Genomic DNA, 19,560 nt, shown 5'->3' on the forward strand with positions numbered 1-19,560 from the left:
AACTGATAAGCGCCTCAAGAAAGTTAAGGCCGTACTTTCAATGTCATCCCATATGTATGTTGTCCACTTACCCACTTCGTAATATTTTGCACAAACCTAAGTTATCAGGTCGACTGGCCAAATGGGCCGTCGAACTCAGCGGGTATGATATCGAATATCAACCCCGCACGGCCATCAAGTCTCAAATTTTAACAGACTTCGTGGCCGATTTCACACCAACCCTAGTACCCGAAGTCAAAAAAGAACTGTTGAAATCAGGTACATCATCAGGGGTATGGATCCTTTTTACGGACGGGGCTTCGAACATAAAAAGGTCTGGGCTGGGCATAGTTTTGAAACCACCCATGGGTAGCACTATTAGGCAATCTATTAAAACTATCAGGTTGACTAACAATGAGGCCGAGTATGAAGCCATGATTGCAGGTCTCGAGCTAGCTAGAAACTTGGGAGCAGAAGTCATTGAAGCCAATTGCGACTCCTTGCTGGTGGTGAGTCAAGTAAACAAAACCTTCGAAGTTCGAGAAGGTAGAATGCAAAGGTATTTAGATAAACTGCTTATCACTTTGCGCCATTTCAAACAATGGACTTTACGGCATGTACCACGGGAATAGAATAATGAGGCCGATGCGCTTGCGAATTTGGGATCGTCGGTCGAGGTAGATGATACGGGCTCGGGGAATGTTGTTCAACTTTCGAGATCGGTAATCGAAGAAGGTCATGCCAAAATAAATTCCACAAGCTTAACTTGGGATTGGAGAAACAAGTATATTGAATACTTGAAAAGCGGAAAACTCCAATCGGACCCTAAAGATTCCAGAACACTACAGACCAAAGCTGCTCCATTCACGTTGGCTTCGGATGGAACGCTGTACCGAAGAATGTTCGATGGACCATTGGCGGTATGCTTGGGTCTGGGGGATGTCGATTACATCCTACGGGAAGTGCATGAGGGTACTTGCGGGAATCACTCTGGAGCCGATACATTAGTCCGAAAAATAATCAGAGCAGGGTATTATTGGATCTATATGGGCAAAGATGCGAAGGAATTTGTTCGTAAATGTGACAAATGTCAAAGGTTTGCACCGATGATCCACCAGTCCGGAGAGCAACTCCACTCAGTCCTATCCCCGTGGCCATTCATGAAATGGGGAATGGATATCGTCGGCCCTCTGCCATCGACCCCAAGTAAAGCCAAATTCATTTTGTTTATGACTGACTATTTTTCTAAATGGGTTGAAGCGCAGGCGTTCGAGAAAATAAGAGAGAAAGAAGTTATAGACTTTATTTGGGATCATATCATATGCCGATTCGGGATACCCGCCGAAATAGTATGTGACAATGGAAAACAATTCGGTGGCGGCAAAGTAACAAGATTCCTCGAAGACCACAAGATAAGAAGGATACTGTCGATGCCATACCACCCCAGTGGGAATGGGTAGGCCAAATCAACAAAAAAAACTGTCATTCAAAACTTAAATAAGAGGTTGAACGACGCTAAAGGGAGATGGAGAGAAATCCTGCCCGAAGTCCTTTGGGCATATTGGACAACGTCAAAATCCAGTACGGGGGCGAACCCGTTCTCCTTAGTATATGGGTCCGAAACATTGATACCAGTCGAAGTTGGTGAACCCAGTGCCATATTTCAATTTGCGATGGAAGAATCAAATAATGAGGCTGTGAATACAAGCCTCGAACTATCGGACGAAAGACGAGAAGCTGCTCTCGTCCGAATGGCCGCCCAAAAGCAGCGAATCGAAAGATATTATAATCGAAGAACAAAGCTCCGGCATTTCAAGCCAGGGGACTTAGTGTTGAGAAAAATTACCATCAATACCCGAAATCGGAATGAAGGGAAGCTAGGACCGAATTGGGAAGGACCATATCAGGTACTCGAGAACATCGGAAAGGGGTCGTACATGATCGGCGTTATAAATGGCAAACAGTTATCAAGCAGCTGGAATGTATCACATCTAAAATGGTACTACTGCTAAGGTACAACATTTCCATATTCGTTTATATCTCAAAACTGACCCCTGCAGAAGTCCGAACAAGGGACGGATCTCTCGCTAGAGAGCACGCGTTGCACTCTTTTTCCCTTAGACCGGTTTTATCCCAAATGGGTTTTTCGGCAAGGTTTTTAATGAGGCAACAATTGATCGTGCAGCATTTACGATAATATCCGAGGTCCCGCAAGAAAGTTATTTCACAGCAACAGGGTCCCAATAGGAAAAACTGTAAGAGCCAAATGGTCGAAGCGAACCATGCTCATATAGATTGGCCCGAACCCAGGCTTGTAATAACGTGCGAAGAAAGTTCTCTTCTTTATCGGCATCTTATATCCAATGAAAATTCCTCTATTTTGAGATTTATTGTGCAATCAGAATTAAGATACACTCGACCAAGCCTACGAGCTATTTTTATTTCGAGTTCGAGTAAACACTCACTCGACCATTAAGCCTACGGGCTACATTACTTTGAGTTTGAATCATTCACTCGACCAAGCCTACAGGCTATTTTTGTTTCGAGTTCGAGCAAACACTCACTCGGCCATTAAGCCTACGGGCTACATTACTTCAAGTTCGAATCATTCACTCGACCAAGCCTACGGGCTATTTTTATTTCGAGTTCGAGCAAACACTCACTCGACCATTAAGCCTACGGGCTACATTATTTTGAGTTCGAATCATTCACTCGACCAAGCCTACGTGTTATTTTTATTTCGAGTTCGAGCAAACACTCACTCGACCATTACGCCTATGGGCTACATTACTTCGAGTTCGAACCATTCACTCGACTAAGCCTACGGGCAACATTACTTCGAGTTCGAATCATTCATTCGACTAAGCCTACGGGCTATATTAATTCGAGTTTGAATCATTCATTCGACTAAGCCTACGGGCTACATTAATTCGAGTTCGAATCATTCACTCGACTAAGCCTACGGGCTACATTTTTGCGTTCGAGAAAACACTCGCTCGACCATTATGCCCACGGGCTATGTTTCTTCAAGATCGAATCATTGACAACTAATAAGCCTAAAGGGCTACATTGCCCCAAGTTTGAGTAAATACTCGCTCGGTTACAGAGGATACGAGGTCCAAATTTGATTAAGTTGTTTAAAACATTGTGGAAACATTCATAAGGAGAATAAAGTCCTCGCAAGACGGGAAACAAAAACAGAAGCAAGTCGGCAAAAGGGGAGATATGTCTATACACAAATTTATCTGCATGGGTGATTACAACGTAGAAACTAAGAACTAAATTTCTCGACCGGGAGCGGTCTCTTCTTCATCAGGTCCCCCCCCCATTTTCGGATCCGCTCTTGCTCCCATCGTCGTCATCACCATCAGAAACCAGAGCTTCAACATCAACTTCGATTTCTTTTGCCCTTTTTATCTCTTCAGCGAGATCGAAGCCACGAGTATGAATCTCTTCGAGAGTTTCCCTTCAGGATCGGCACTTAGCAAGTTCCGCGACCCAATGCGCTCGACTATCGGCGGACTCGGCTGCCTCTCTTGCATGGACTTGGGTAGCTTCAGCATCGGCCCGATAGACAGCCACGAGCACATCCGCATCGGCCTTTCCCTTTTCAGCATCAGATTTGGCCTTGGCGAGTACAGAGGCCAACCGAGCCTCAAGCTCCTCAATTCTTCTTGCTTGAACCAGGCCTTTTTCCTTCATTTTCTGAAGTTGGGTTTCGGACGATGATAACTGGGCTCGAGCAGTCTCTTTTTCTGTAGCAAAGCGGTCCATACCTTCTTTCCACCGCAAGGACTCCATCCTTATCACGTCGACCTCCTCACGAAGCTTCCCGATCATCTCAATTTTTTGCTGCAGCTGTGAGACCGAAATGTTAGCTATCGTTCCGGTATCAAGCCCATAGGCTTTCAAAAGCATCATTACCTGCTCAGACAAATTATTCTGATCTCGATAAGCCTTGGCCAGCTCAGCTCGAAGGTCTTTTATTTCCTCCTCTCTCTGACCTAAGGAAAGTCTAAGGGAGTTCCTCTCGTCAGTAGCGTGGTGTAGGTCGACCACATATCGATGAAGCTCATTCTAGGAACGAGAACATTATTCTCATGGACTGCCGCTGCCTATAAAGAAACAAGAAGTGAAGTTAACGAAAAACAAACATAACGATAGTACCGACAAAATAATTTTAAAGGCTCACCTGGTTCAAAGTCTGCCGCAATCCATGAAAAAGATCCGACTCATCACCGGCACCGACAACGTCCTCAATACCGGTAAACAGGTCATGAAATAGATCTTCTTCATCGTGAGGACTGTCTAGATCGAGGGCTTCCAGAGCTTGAGCTTCTTGAATCACCCCTACGGAAAAAGCGGGAAAGGTAGGCGAATCCTCGATCGCTGCTGCCCCAAATGACTCGCTTGGAGCGTTCCCCTCGGCTCGGAGGGGTTTGAGGGGCTCTTCGATCGCATCCCCTGCCGGTTGACTCCGATAAGAGGCGTCTTCGACATCCGATAGTTCAGGGACTCTACCTGAACCTTTCTCTGGTATATCTTCAGTTCGAGGCGGAGCATCATCGATCCAGCCGGTGATGAGGCATCGGTGGCTCTCTTCGTTCGGACCGCCAGCGCGGACTCATTGTTCTCTTCTTCTTCTTCTTCTTCTTCATCCCTTAGACGCAGAACAGATTCCACGGTCAAAGGAATGACATTCTTGTTCGGCTTACGAGCCGTCCTCTTCTTCGGTTTTGGATATTCGAGAACCGAGGCTCTCTTTCTTTTATTTTCTTTCACCGGCTTTGGGACAGAGGTCGAAACATCCTTCTCATTGGACATGGGCCTCAAGACCGCATCTTTACCCAAACCTGCATATGGGAAACCTTATAAAAAATATTTTGAGAAATGCCTCGTTCGGATCATCAGAGTCCGAGAAATGAGCTTACCGTGATTTTTGGCCTCCCACCGACCCTTTGACAAATCACGCCATGAGCGCTCGGCGTATGTGGAGGTCGAAATAAGAGCTCGTACCCAGTTCTTGAGATCTGGAACCGCTCCGGGCATCCAGGGAACTGCTACATCACAAAAGGAGGAGCGTCGATAAGAGAATAAATGGAAGAACAAAATAGAAGCAACAACAAGTTCACACTTACGTTTCATATTCCACTCCTCGGGAAAGGGCATCTTTTCAGTGGGAATCAGGTATGAAGTCCTTACTCGAACGAACCTGCCCATCCAACCCCGGTCCTTGTCCTCGTCAATACTCGAGAATAGAGCCTTGGTAGCCCAACGCTGGAGTTTTATTAACCCTCCTCGAAAAAGTCGGGGACGGTACAACCGGATAAGATGATCGAGGGTGAACGACATCCCCTCGATTTTGCTCACAAAATATCGGATCAGGATAACGATCCGCCACAAAGAAGGATGGACCTGGTCTAGGGTTACCTGATATTGTCGACAGAAGTCAATAATGACGGAATCGAGGGGACCCAAAGTGAAAGGGTAAGTATATACATTCAAAAAATCTTTCACGTAAGAAGTGATATCTTAGTCAGGGGTAGGTATTATTATTTCTTTTTCACCCCAATTGCAACCCTTCTTTAACAGATCGAGGTGCTTCTCGATTATCGAACACATGTACCTCGATACCGGCTCACACCGGCCAGGGACCGATGAACCTTTATCAACCTTAAAATCTGAAGTAAGGACACACGCCCCGGGAACACACTCCTCAGGCCGTGGTTCTGCCAGTGTCTCATCGGCGACACACTGTGAAGATGAAGCCTTCTCTTTCTGAGGAATGGTTTGCGATGTTTTTGCCATTTTTGAATTCAAAAGTAAGGAATAGAAGAAAGTGACAGAGATTTGGTAGAATTGAAGAGGGGTTTTTGCGGAAAGAAATCACAGCTTTACTGGTAAGTTGGAGAGTACGAAGAAGAACTTGGGAAATTTTGGAAGATAGAAGATGTAAAAATGGTAAAAGATAAAAGTAAGGGTTATTTATAGGTTCAAACGATGGCGGTTCAGTATCAGCAGTGGCCGACCACCGCCTGACATGCATTAAATGTCTTGAAAGACTAAACCGTCGGGACAGCTACCAGATGCGTCATGGTCAAACCCGATGGAAACAACAAGATATAATCCGATCGAGCTGTTGAAAATCATATCGTTTCTCGCCATATTCTTTCTGAGAAACGAGGGGACTATCTGTATACGGTCGAAATAGATTTCAGCCTTGGCATGTCCGATCGAGTTCGAAGGGTGATGTATCGAAGTAAGATCCCGAAGGGGGGATGAACTAACCTCGAACCCGGGGAGGCCGGTCCGTGTCGAGATCGATATCATAATCAAACTCGAATAAGAATCGAACCATGATGCAGGGTAGACCTATCGTGCTGATAATCCAGAGACCAACCAACATTGACCTGAAATCAATTCGAGGGCTCGAACCAGGATCGGGCACGAACCAAGATCACAAGTTCGAGCCGAAATCAAGCTCAAACCAAAATTGAGGATTCTAAGCAAGATCGAGCTCGCAGACAAAAGCCGTTGCAATCCCACTAGAGAGAATCTTGGCAGAAATTATGGAAAAACTAACTTATCATGGGTCTCCCACTGAATGTTTATTTTATTATGCTTGGAGCCGAATCCCTCCAATATAAAAGGGCTTGGTTATCATTTCTGTAGGACAAGTTTTCTGAGACTTACATTATAATAAAAGTACTATATTCTTCTACAGTAAAGAATCGCTCTTTCAGTTTCTTAGATTGATTCTATTTGTCGAATCCTAAGGTTCATTGTTCTTGATAACCTTATCTAGATTGCATTCTCTCCAATCTACATTTACATTTTTATTTATCCTTGCATTTTGTATCAAGTTACGACACATATCCTCGAAACTGCGTATAAATTCAACTCTATCCATTTTTCGGGTAAACAAAATGGCTAAAAATAAGAATTTAAGTTTGAAAGTTTGACCGATGAGTTGACTTTTTGATACCGGAGTCGGAATCCAGTTCCAAAAATTTTCATAGCTCCGTTATGTAATTTATGACTTGTGTGTAAAATTTGAGGTCAATCGGAGTTGATTTGATAGGTTCCAACATCGAATGTAGAAGTTGAAAACTCTTAGTTTCATTAAACTTGAATGGGGGTATGATTCATGGTTTTAGCGTTGTTTGATGTGATTTAGAGGTTCGACTAAGTTTGTATGATATTTTAGGACTTGTTGGTATATTTGGTTGAGGTCCCGAGGTCCTCGGGTGAGTTTCGGATAGTTAACGGATCAAAAGTTGAACTTAAAAAGCTGCTGCAATTTTCCCTTCTGCTATATATTCTGGGCTGTGATCGAGCCCCAGATCGAACCCAGATATCGAGACCACGATCGAGGCCTGAGTCGAAGCCAGGGACGGGGCTCAGTATTGAAGCCACGATCGAAGGTCCAGCTCGAGGACATGATCGAAGGTAAGGCTCGAGGGCTAGGATCGAGACCCATGCTCGATGCCCTGATCGAAGGCCCATGCTCGATGCCCTGATCGAAGGCCCAACCTCGATGTCCTGATCGAAGGCCCAACCTCGATGCCCTGATCGAGGCCATGACTGAGGCCCAGGCTCGAGCCTGTGATCGAAGCCGCGATCGAGGCCCAGTTCGAGGACCAGTTCCGAAGGATGTTGGGCAGTTTTATAAAAAGAGGGCATTCGTCCCATTTGCCATTTTTGACGAACTTGAGCTTGAGCAGAGGCGACTTTTGGCAGATTTTCAAGGGAAAAACATTGGGGTAAGTGATTCTAACTCGGCTTTGGTCTACATATACAAGTATATCATTGTTTTCACCATAAATTAGTGTTTTGAGATTTAAATTTGGGAAAGTTTTAAAAATCTCATAGAAACGAATTTTTGAGATTTCGGTATCGATTCGGAGTCAGATTTTAGTGAAACTGGTATCGTTGGACTCATAATTGAATGGGTTGTCGGATTTCATAACTTTTGCCAAATTTCGAGATGTGGGCCCCACAGACGAATTTTTAATTAATTTCATAATTTTTATTAAAAATGTAGTATTTCCTTATAGAATTTATTTCCTATAGTTTTTAGTGATTGTATCGAATTATTTTGGCTAGATTCGAGCCAGACAGAGTCAAATAATCGTGGAAAAGGCCTTATAGTGGATTGAATTGGAGCAAGACGAGGTAAGTCTCTTGTCTAATCTTGTGAGGGGGAAATTACCTCATAGGTGATTAAATTTAAATAATTGTTGCTAATTGTAGGGGGCTACGTATGCACGATGTGATGAGAGTTCGTGCATAGCTACTATTAATGCTAAAGTCCGGGTAGTTTAGGACTCAAAGCATGACTTACTTGTGTAAATTATATTCTTTAATTTATTTATATTAATTGATATCTATATGAATATATTGTGAATTGTTAGATAAAGATATTAAAGGATGGAAATCTCATAGGCTTGATTTTTTGTTTAAATTAATTAATTGTTAAAAGAAATTATTCTCCTCCCGAATTTACCTTATAATAAATATACTCTCCTTCCGGAGGCACATAAGAAAATGTCCTCCTTTCTTGTGAAGCGGGCCGAACGCCTCGGCAGGATAGATGCAACTATAGATCGTGCCGCACGTCCCTCGGCAGTGTACACGACACTCTGGATCGGGTCGTACGTCATCGGCAGAAATCGTGCTTAATAATAATAATAATTACACGATGCTTTAATAATTTATTTCAGCTTGTGAAGCTAATTAATAAATTGGGAAATCTTTGGAATTTAATGAATTATTATTCTTGCTTGTTAAGGAATTAATTGTTACTCATGTAAATGAGATTTAATTGATAAATTGAAAATTATTTGAATTGAAGGAATTTAATTAATATATTGAGAATTGTTACATTTGAAGGAATTTGATTATTTTCGCTGATTAAATAAATTATTATAAATTCTGTAAATCATGCTGATTTAAATATCCTAGTTTTATTTCAGTTATTATTGACCCATAGTGAGTGTCAAAGTCGGTCATCTCGTCTCTACCACTTCGAGATTAGGCTTGATACTTACTGGGTACACGTTGTTTACGTACTCATACTACACTTGCTGCACTTTTTGTGCAGGACCTGAGGCAAGTACTAGTGGGGGACCTATCGTCTTACACCCACGTTATCCTGAGGCATAGTGGTAAGCTGCCTTTCTGAGCCGTTCTGCAGCTACCAGTGTCTCTTCTTATATTTATATTCTGTCTATTTCATTTCAGACAGTATTTGGAGTTTTGTATAATCTACTAGATGCTCATTCACTTGTGACACCAGGTCTTGGCACACACATTGGTAGAGTTTGTGTTCATATTTTCTTGGTTTTAAATTTTATCAATGTATGCTTAATTTATTAGTTGGCTTACCTAGCTGTAGTGTTGGGCGCCATCACGACCTACATGTGAAATTGGGTCGTAACAATATGGCATCAGAGCACTAGGTTCATGTAGGTCTCACAAGTTATGAGCAGACCTAATAGAGTCTTGCGGATCGGTACGGAGACGTCTGTACTTATCTTCGAAAGGTTATATGGTGTTAGGAAACTACCTTTCTTCATATTCCATCGTGCAATTGATGTAGTACTAAATATCCTTCTCTTATTCTCTCACAGATGGTGAGAACACGCTCTAATGAGATTCTAGACCAGGGAAGAACTACTCCCCCAGTTGCTAGAGGCCGAGTCAGAGGCCGAGGGAGGGCTCCAGGCCGTGGTAGAAGCGAGGACGTCCCAGGACTGTTCCAGTTATGCCGCCATTGGATCCAGCAGAGAATCCTATTATTGAAGAGTAGGGTGAGGTACCTGTGGCAGAGCCAGCTTCGGTGGACTTCACATCTGCACCGGGATTCCAGTATGTCATGGGTCGTATGCTGCGATTCATGGACAATATGACTCAGGCCGGTTTATTTTCGGTAGACCCAGCCACATCTCAGGCGGGCGGGGGAGCACATACCCATACCGCGCAGGCTCATAGACAGGAAGCTGTTGTATATCAGACCCAGGGTGCACTACCCGTGGGTGGAGTCCAGCCAGTGGCAGCAGCTACACCTGAGCCCAGGCCAGCTGTAGCCACCGATCCTCAGAAACTATTGGACAGATGGACTAGACTACATCCTCCTGTCTTCGGGGGTGAGCGACATGAGGATCCACATGATTTCATTGATCGTTGCAAGGATAGACTGTACAACATGAGGATATTGGAATCCCATGGGGTTGATTTCGCTACTTTTTAGCTAGAGGGTAGAGTCCGTAGATGGTGGCAGTCTTATGCTTTTGACAGACCAACAGATTCTCCTCCCATGACTTGGGACAGGTTTACCCGTATCTTCTTGGACAGGTATATTCCACCCTCCCAGAGGGAAGCGTTACGGTTTCAGTTTGAGCAGCTCCAGCAGGTTCAGATGTAAGTGACTGATTATGAGGCGAGGTTTTCTGAATTATCTCGCCATGCACTAATGATACTCCCTACTGAGGCAGAAAGAGTACGAAGGTTTGTAGCCGATTTACATACTGGTATTCAGGACACTATGGCTCGAGAGGTTGAGATAGGTACTTCTTATGAGCAAGTTGTGGAGATAGCCCGGAGGATTGAGGGTGTACGCCAGCGGAGCCGAGAGCAGATTATGAGAGATAAGCGATTCAGGTACTCTGGAGAGTTCAGAGGTGCTCCGTCCGGGGGCAGAGGTCAGTTCGTGAGGGGACAGTCCAGCAGACCCCCATATCCAGCACCACCACCTCCTTGAGGTGCTCCAGTACGACCTTATTTCAGTGTTATACCAGAGAGTTCTTATCGCCCACCAGCTATTCAGGGTTCTTTCCGTGGGTATTCAGGTCCCTAGGGCCAGACACTTAGTCAGCAGCCCATCGCACCGAAGAGTTGTTATGAGTGCGGGGATCCCAGTCACATGCGGAGGTTTTGCCCCAGGCTTCGAGGTAGACTAGTACAGCAGGGTCAGCAGCCTATGCTTACCGAACCAGTTGCTCTACCAGTAGTCCGACCACCGAGAGGCGGAGGACAGGTGGGTAGGGGTAGTCCTAGGGGTGGAGGTCAGCCAGGTGGAGGCCAGCCAGTTGGCGCTCCGGCTCGGTTCTATGCTTTTCCGGCTAGACCAGATGCAGAGGCCTCAGATGCTGTGATTACAGGTATTATTTCTATTTGTGGAAAAGATGCCTCAGTATTATTTGATCCAGGATCTACGTATTCATATGTGTCATCTCTATTTGCTCCATTCTTGGGTATTTCTCGTGAGTCCTTGAGTACTCCTGTTTATGTGTCCACTCCTGTGGGCGATTCTGTTGTTGTGAACCGGATCTACCGTTCCTGTATTATTACATTCTGTGGTTATGAAACTAGAGCAGATCTCCTATTGCTTGATATGACCAATTTTGAAATTATTCTGGGCATGGACTGGTTATCTCCATAGCATGCTATTCTAGATTGTCATGCCAAGACTGTTACCTTGGCTATTCCAGCATTGCCTAAGCTGGAGTGGAAGGGTTCGCATGTTAGTTTATTTAATCGAGTTATTTCTTTTATAAAGGCTCAACACATGGTTGAGAAGGGTTGTTTGGCTTATCTAGCCTATGTTCGGGATACTACTGCAGAGACTCCGGCTATTGATTCAGTGCCTGTAGTTCGGGAGTTCCCCGATGTATTTCCGTCAGATCTTCCAGGTATGCCACCTGATCGTAATATTGATTTCTGTATTGACTTGGCTTCAGATACCCAGCCTATATCTATTCCACCGTATCGCATGGCTCCGAAAGAATTGAAAGAATTGAAAGAACAGCTTGAAGAGTTACTAGCCAAAGGGTTCGTCAGACCGAGTGTATCGCCTTGGGGTTCACTAGTATTATTTGTGAAAAAGAAGGATGGAACAATGCGGATGTGTATTGATTATCGCCAATTGAACAAAGTCACTATTAAGAACAAGTACCCGTTGCCGCGTATTGATGATCTATTTGACCAGTTGCAGGGTGCTAGGGTATTCTCTAAGATCGACTTGAGGTCGGGGTACCATCAGTTGAAGATTCGGGATTCGGATGTTCCGAAGACTGCTTTTCGGACTAGATATGGTCATTATGAGTTTCTGGTAATGTCCTTCGGTTTAACTAATACCCCGGCAGCGTTTATGGATCTGATGAATAGGGTATTCGTGCCATATAAGATTCATTTGTCATTGTCTTCATTGATGACATTTTGATCTACTCACGTAGTAAGGAGGAGCATGAGCAGCATATGAGAGTAGTGCTTCAGACATTGCGGGAATAAAAGCTATATGCTAAGTTCTCTAAATATGAGTTTTGGCTAGAGTCTGTAGCATTTTTGGGACATATTGTATCGGGCGAAGGTATTAAAGTTGATCCCAAAAAGATTGAGGCAGTTCAGAATTGGTATCGTCCCATTTCGGCGACGGAGATCAGGAGTTTTCTGGGTTTGGCAGGTTATTATCGTCGGTTCGTGGAAGGTTTTTCATCTATTGCAGCACCTTTGACCAAATTAACCCAGAAGGGTGCTCCATTCCGATGGTCCGATGATTGTGAGGTGAGCTTTCAGAAGCTCAAGACATCATTGACTACAGCACCGGTGTTAGTGTTGCCTTCCGGTTCGGGGATGTATACAGTGTATTACGATGCTTCGCACGTTGGCTTGGGTTGTGTATTGATGCAGGAAGGGCAAGTTATTGCATATGCTTCATGTCAGCTGAAGCCCCACGAAAAGAATTATCCGGTACATGATTTGGAGTTAGCTGCGATTGTTCACGCTCTTAAGATTTTGAGGCATTATCTTTATGGGGTGTCTTGTGAAGTTTACACTGATCATCACAGTTTGCAGCATTTGTTCAAGTAGAAGGACCTAAATTTGAGACAGCGCAGATGGCTGGAGTTACTAAAAGATTATGATATTACTATCATGTATCATCTGGGCAAAGCAAATGTGGTTGCAGATACCTTGAGCAGGAAGGCGGAGAGTATGGGTAGTTTGGCTTTCATTTCAGCAGAGGAAAGGCCATTAGCCTCGGATATTCAGTCCTTGGCTAACAAACTTCTGAGGCTGGATATTTCAGAGCCCAGCCGAGTTCTTGCATGTGTGGTGGCCCAATCTTCACTATTTGAACAGATCAAGGCTCGCCAGTATGATGACTCATACTTGACGGCTCTTAGTGAAACGGTACTACGAGGTAGTGCCAAGGAAGTTACTATTAGAGCGGATGGTGTTCTGCGACTCCAGGATCATTTATGTGTTCCTAATGTGGATGGACTGAGGAAAAAGATCCTGGAAGAGGCACACAGTTCTCGGTATTCTATTCATCCAGGTGCTACTAAGATGTATCGTGACTTGAGGCAGTATTATTGGTGGCGACGAATGAAAAAGGACATAGTTGAGTATGTATCTAGATGTCTAAATTGCCAGCAAATGAAATATGAGCACCAGAGGCCAGGTGGCCTAGTTCAGCAGATGACTATACCAGAGTGGAAATGGGAACGAATTACTATGGACTTTGTAGTTGGGTTGCCGCGGACCTTGAGGAAGTTTGATGCAGTTTGGGTGATTGTTGACAGGTTGACTAAGTCGGCACATTTTATTCCTGTTGTGACTACGTATACTTCAGAGAGGTTGGCCCAGATTTTATATTCAGGAGATAGTTCGGTTGCACGGTGTGCCAATTTCCATCATATCAGATAGAGGCCCTCAGTTTACTTTACATTTCTGGAGAGCAGTACAGAGTGAGTTGGGGACCCGTGTAGAGCTCAGCACAGCCTTTCATCCGCAGACCGATGGACAGTCAGAGAGGACAATTCAGATTTTGGAGGATATGCTCAGGGCATGTGTGATTGACTTTGGAGGTCAGTGGGATCGTTTCCTGCCTTTGGCCGAGTTTGCTTATAATAACAGTTACCAATCCAGCATCGAGATGGCTCCATTTGAGGCTTTATATGATCGTCGATGTCGTTCACCTATCGAATGGTTTGAGCCAGGTGAGGCTAAGTTATATGGTACCGATTTGGTAAGGGATGCTTTGGAAAAGGTAAAGTTGATTCAGGAGTGACTTCGTACAGCACAGTCCAGACAAAAGAGTTACGCGGATCAGAAAGCGCGTGATATATCATTTATGGTAGGTGAAACAGTTCGCTTGAAGGTTTCGCCGATGAAGGGAATTATGAGATTCGGGAAGAAGGGCAAGATGAGCCCAAGGTTTATAGGCCCATTTGAGGTGTTGAAACGAGTTGGGGAGGTTGCTTATGAGCTTGCATTGCCTCCCAGCCTATCGGGAGTTCATCCGATTTTTCACGTATCTATGCTCCGGAAGTATCATGCCGACCTATCACATGTGTTAGACTTTAGCACAGTTCAGCTAGATAATAGCTTGGGTTATGAAGAGGAGCCAATTGCCATTGTTGATAAACGGGTTCGCCAGTTGAGGTCCAAGAGGATTTCTGCAGTAAAAGTCCAGTGGAGGGGTCAACCAGTCGAGGAAGCGACTTGGGAGGCCGAGGAAGACATGCGGAGCAGATATCCACACTTATTCAGTACTCTAGGTACAATTCTAAACCCGTTCGAGGACGAACGTTTGTTTAAGATGTGGAGAATGTAATGACCCAACCGGTCATTTTAACTTTTAGAACCCCGTTCCCTAAAAATAAAACTTTCCCTATGTGCTTGTAATGATTTATGACTTGCGGGGATGGTTGGTTTGGGATTTGAAAGTGTTTGGGGTGAAACCGGAACACTTGGTTCCTTAAGTTGGCCTTAAAGTGCTAAGTTTGACTTCGGTCAACATTTTGAGAAAACGACCCCGGAATAGAATTTTGATGATTCCAACAGCTCCGTATGGTGATTTTGGACTTAGGAGCGTGTTCGGAATTTTATTTGGAAGTCTGTAGTTAAATTAGGCATGAAATGGCTAAAAACAAGAATTTAAGTTTGGAAGTTTGACCGATGGGTTGACTTTTTGATACCGGAGTCGGAATCCAGTTTCAAAAATTTTTATAGCTTCGTTATGTAATTTATGACTTGTATGTAAAATTTGAGGTCAATCGGAGTTGATTTGATAGGTTCCGACATCGAATGTAGAAGTTGAAAACTCTTAGTTTCATTAAGCTTGAATTGGGATATGATTCATGGTTTTAGTGTTGTTTGATGTCATTTAGAGGTTCGACTAAGTTTGTATGATATTTTAGGACTTGTTGGTATATTTGGTTGAGGTCCCGAGGTCCTCGGGTGAGTTTCGGATGGTTAACGGATCAAAAGTTGAACTTAAAAAGCTAACTCGGATTTGGTCTATATATACAAGTATATAATATTGGGGTAAGTGATTCTAACTCGGATTTGGTCTACATATACAAGTATATAATTATTTTTACCATAAATTAGTGGTTTGAGATTTAAATTTGGGAAAGTTTTAGAAATCTCATAGAAACGAATTTTTGAGATTTCGGTATCGATTTGGAGTCAGATTTAAGTGAAACTGGTATCGTTGGACTCGTAATTGAATGGGTTGTCGGATTTCATAACTTTCGCCAAATTTCGATATGTGGGCCCCACAGACGAATTTTTAATTAATTTCAGAATTTTTATTAAAAATGTAATATTTCCTTATAGAATTTATTTCCTATAATTTTTAGTGATTGTATCGAATTATTTTGGTTAGATTCGAGCGAGACAGAGTCGGATAATCGTGGAAAAGGCCTTATAGTGGATTGAATTGGAGCAAGACGAGGTAAGTCTCTTGTCTAATCTTATGAGGGGAAAATTACCTCATAGGTGATTAAAATTAAATAATTGTTACTAATTGTGGGGGGCTACGTACGCACGAGGTGACGAGAGTCTGTGCGTAGCTACTATTAATGCTAAAGTACGGGTCGTTTAGGACTCAAAGCATGCCTTACTTGTGTAAATTATATTCTTTGATTTATTTATATTAATTGATATCTATATGAATATATTGTGAATTGTTAGATAAAGATATTAAATGATGAAAATCTCATAGGCTTTGATTTTCTGTTTAAATCAATTAATTGTTAAAAGAAATTGTTCTCCTCCCGAATTTATCTTATAATAAATATACTCTCCTTCCGGAGGCACATAAGAAAATGTCATCCTTTCTTGTGGAGCGGGCCGAACGCCTCGGCAGGATAGATGCATCTATGGATCGCGTCGCACGTCCCTTGGCAGTGTACACGACACTCTGGATCGGGCCGTACATCCTCGGCAGAAATCGTGCATAATAATAATAATAATTACACGATGCTTTAATAATTTATTTTAGCTTGTGAAGCTAATTAATAAATTGAAAAATTTTTGGAATTTAATAAATTATTATTCTTGCTTGTTAAGGAATTAATTGTTACTCCTGTAAATGAGATTTAATTGATAAATTAGAAATTATTTGAATTGAAGGAATTTAATTAATATATTGAGAATTGTTACATTTGAAGAAATTTTATTATTTCCGCTGATTAAATAAATTATTATAAATTCTGTAAATCATGCTGATTTAAATATCCTAATTTTATTTCAGTTATTATTGACCCATAGTGAGTGTCAAAGTCGGCCATCTCGTCTCTACCACTTCGAGATTAGGCTTGATACTTACTGGGTACACGTTGTTTACGTACTTATACTACACTTGCTGCACTTTTTGTGCAGGAAGTGAGATAGGTAAGGAGGACCTATCATCACATACCCACGTCATCCCGAGGCATAGTGGTGAGCTGCCTTTCTCAGCCGTTCTGTAGCTACCAGTGTCTCTTCTTATATTTACATTCTGTCTATTTCATTTCAGACAGTATTTGAAATTTTGTATAATCTACTAGATGCCCATTCACTTGTGAAACCAGGTCTTGGCACACACATTGGTAGAGTTTGGGTTTATATTTTTTTTTCTTGGTTTTAAACTTTATCAAAGTATGCTAAATTTATTAGTTGTCTTGCCTAGCTGTAGTGTTGGGCGCCATCACGACCTACATGTGAAATTGGGTCGTGACATCTACCAAAGGCGATTAGTTCTTCGTTAGCTAATTGTTGTTGTTAGGATTCAATTTCAAGAATAGACTTTTTGAATTCAAGAAACTCTTTCTTGAATTCAATCTATCTTTAATTTCTATCTTCTTTTCTGTTTCTTTATTTTCTTTTAGCTTCCGCATATTTCTTGATTTTTCTTTACTAATTCTTGAATCTCGTATTGTGTTACTATCACCGGCCCCGCCCATATTGACAGCTCTACTTTCTTTATTGAAAAATTATACTTTATATACAAGGCTAAATTAATTATTTTATTTATACAAGACTTATTCATATTCTTATTTTTTTTATATTTTGAATCCCTTTCAAAAAAATTCTTATTTCGCCTCCGGTGAAACCTCTTAGAATGAGTATATAGAATTGTACCACTATATTTAAAAAATATGATATAGTACCTAACGTATTCCATATCCTTCTATGTTACATTCTTTTCAAAGTGAACCCCATTTAAATGTATGCAGGTGGCAAATTCTTTCCTCTCAATATTGAACAACTCTTATCGTGTCTTTTCTTAATTGTTTTGTCCTTTTTTTCATGTGTAATACAGAGGAAATGTCGAATTTTTGAGTAGTTCTTTTCCGGTTTTCTGCAATTTAATTTCACATTGAGATTGACATGTATAAAATACACTTCATAGGTAAGCTTAACATCGTCAATTTAATAATCTAATGCCGTCATTAAAATTTCATTTATCAGAGTTCACAATATTAATTAGATAAATATTTTTATGATTTAGATGGTTGAATATCTTTCTTAAAGAGTGCAAAAATCTTATAATTCAAATAATATAGACGGAAAACTTACAAATGTATGAGCGATATTTGAGCCAAATGCATAAATAAGAGACTCAATTATCGCCAATTTTTCGATTAAAAAGCTAGAGACCAATACTTAGCACTTTAATTTTTGACTAAAATTACCTTGAGAAGCATCTAAGCACTACGTCATGGTCATGCATTGAGGTTATAAATCTCACTAAAGTAAGGCATAGAAGCATATTAAATTAATTATTACTATTTCAATGTTCACTTCATCTTATAATTTATTGTGACAAAACTCGAAAATAAATTATTTAATGATGATGGATAATAGTGAAATTCCGACAGATACTTCAATTGTACATCATTCCATACTGGTTATGTAGGCAATACATTAACCAAAGCTTGAAATTCCTAAGTGTTTGTCTTCAACACTTCCAATGGAATATATTTCAGCGCAAAGCTGTTTTCGAAAATAGAAAAGCTAAAATATATTTATAAGCATAGAACCAAAATATTAGCATTAAATGCTCCAGCCAAACACCGCCTATAACTAATGTCATTTATAGTGTAAAACATTGGAGAAGGTGTCACACTAACTAGAGAGTAAAAAATACACATAAAATATAAAAATGACCTAGAGACGCTTGCACCTTCTAGACTTAGTGCCAGAGAAGTAAATCCCAAAAGTAGTTTAATACTCCCTCTGTTTCAAATTAGACGATGTACTTTCCTTTTTAGTCTGTTCCAAATTTGGAAATAACTCAACTTTAAACTCTTTATTTTACTCATTTTACCCTTAATGAAAATCGTTTATAACCACACAAATATCATGGCCCCACAAAACTTTTACCCCTTACGCTTTTAAGACCACAAGTTTCAAAAGTCTTCTTTTTTTATATAAATTTCATGCCGATTCAAACTACCTCGTCTAAATTGAAACGGAGGGAGTAATAATATATTGATAGTATAAACTTTTTACCCTGTTAGATCACATATAAGATAAATTAATTAGATAAAAAAGGCAGCTCAGAGCACGAAACGTCTATTTACGCAGGGTCTGAAGAAGGGCCGCACTCAAGAGGTATAATATAGGCAGTTTACTCTGATTCAAACATCAATGGTTGATTCTACAACAAAGATAATCGTCCATAAAACACACGTTTAGTAAATTAAGGAACATAACTTACTATAACATATCAAAATATCTTGATAATATAAAAAAAATATACTATAAGTGTATATAAATTAAAAAGTTTAAGCTTTATGCATCGATGATGTAATTATTTTTTTACAAAATTAGGTTACTTATCAGATAATTACAGATAAATTACTATAATAAACATTAATTATTAACCTATTAAAAAGATAACTAATCTGCTGTATATAATAGGTTAAACTACCTATATAGTGTAAATAAATTTTGTATAGTGTTAGTGTATATAAATTACATTGCTTCCAAATATACCTTAGAATGAAAAAAAAAAAAGGAAAATAAGAATAAACAAATGAATTTTTAACCCTTTGATTTAGCCTAGGGTTTTGAAAACATTAATACACTTCAGTGGATATGATTCATATTTAGTGGTCTAACTCATGTGATGGAAGACATATTAAAACCCAAGATGCCAGACAAAGTTGTTGAAAGATTAGAAGGGAATATTTGGGAGTATGAAAGGGGAATTAGAAGGTAATGTGTGTGTTTTTATTTAGGTTTCTGCACATGTTAACCACATATTCTGCTTACTAGCAAACAAACACCCCTTTTTGTGGTTCT

This window comes from Nicotiana tabacum, chromosome 13 (genome assembly GCF_000715075.1).
Source record: "Nicotiana tabacum cultivar K326 chromosome 13, ASM71507v2, whole genome shotgun sequence".
Classification (NCBI taxonomy): domain Eukaryota; kingdom Viridiplantae; phylum Streptophyta; class Magnoliopsida; order Solanales; family Solanaceae; genus Nicotiana; species Nicotiana tabacum.